General features: G+C 55.9%; 1 protein-coding gene across 1 annotated transcript in view; it reads right to left on the bottom strand.

The window, feature by feature from the left end:
* Nucleotides 1–481, bottom strand: part of EFCAB6 (EF-hand calcium binding domain 6) — a 197,139-nt gene that overhangs the window by 101,327 nt on the left and 95,331 nt on the right. The window lies entirely within an intron of this gene.

Raw genomic sequence — 481 nt, 5'->3', positions numbered from 1 at the left:
GGCTACGTGTGTACATGTGCTCAGAAGGCTGTAGGTATGATCGCAGCATCACCAAATCATGATGAGGATTTACACGTGGCCACACATACTCAGGAAGTTCCCGTGATCATTCTAACTGTGCTAGGTTTTGTCGCTGCGACTGTCAGCTACAACCTCACGAAGCCAAGTGGCCAGGAAACTGGCCATTCAGAACCGAGGGAAAAGACCATCTAAGAGCCCAGAGGCGGGGAGGGCTGGGGGTTTTCAGGAAACAGGAGGCAGTCCGGTCCGGCTGCGCTGCGAGCAGCAGGAGCAGCTGCAGCGGACGTGTATTGAGGATGCTCCGTAGGCTTGGCGCCGGGTGAAAGGCTCCACGTCTACCGGCTCGTTTGACCCTCGCCACAGCCCTCTTGTTATGTCTGAATGAGGAACGAGAGGCTCAGGAAGGTTGAGAAAGTTGCCCAAGTTCACAGCTAGCTCAGGGCCGAGCTGGGAGTGAATG

This window comes from Pteropus vampyrus, unplaced genomic scaffold (genome assembly GCF_000151845.1).
Source record: "Pteropus vampyrus isolate Shadow unplaced genomic scaffold, Pvam_2.0 Scaffold145, whole genome shotgun sequence".
In the NCBI taxonomy this organism is placed as follows: domain Eukaryota; kingdom Metazoa; phylum Chordata; class Mammalia; order Chiroptera; family Pteropodidae; genus Pteropus; species Pteropus vampyrus.
This window is presented reverse-complemented; position numbering and strand designations above follow the sequence as displayed.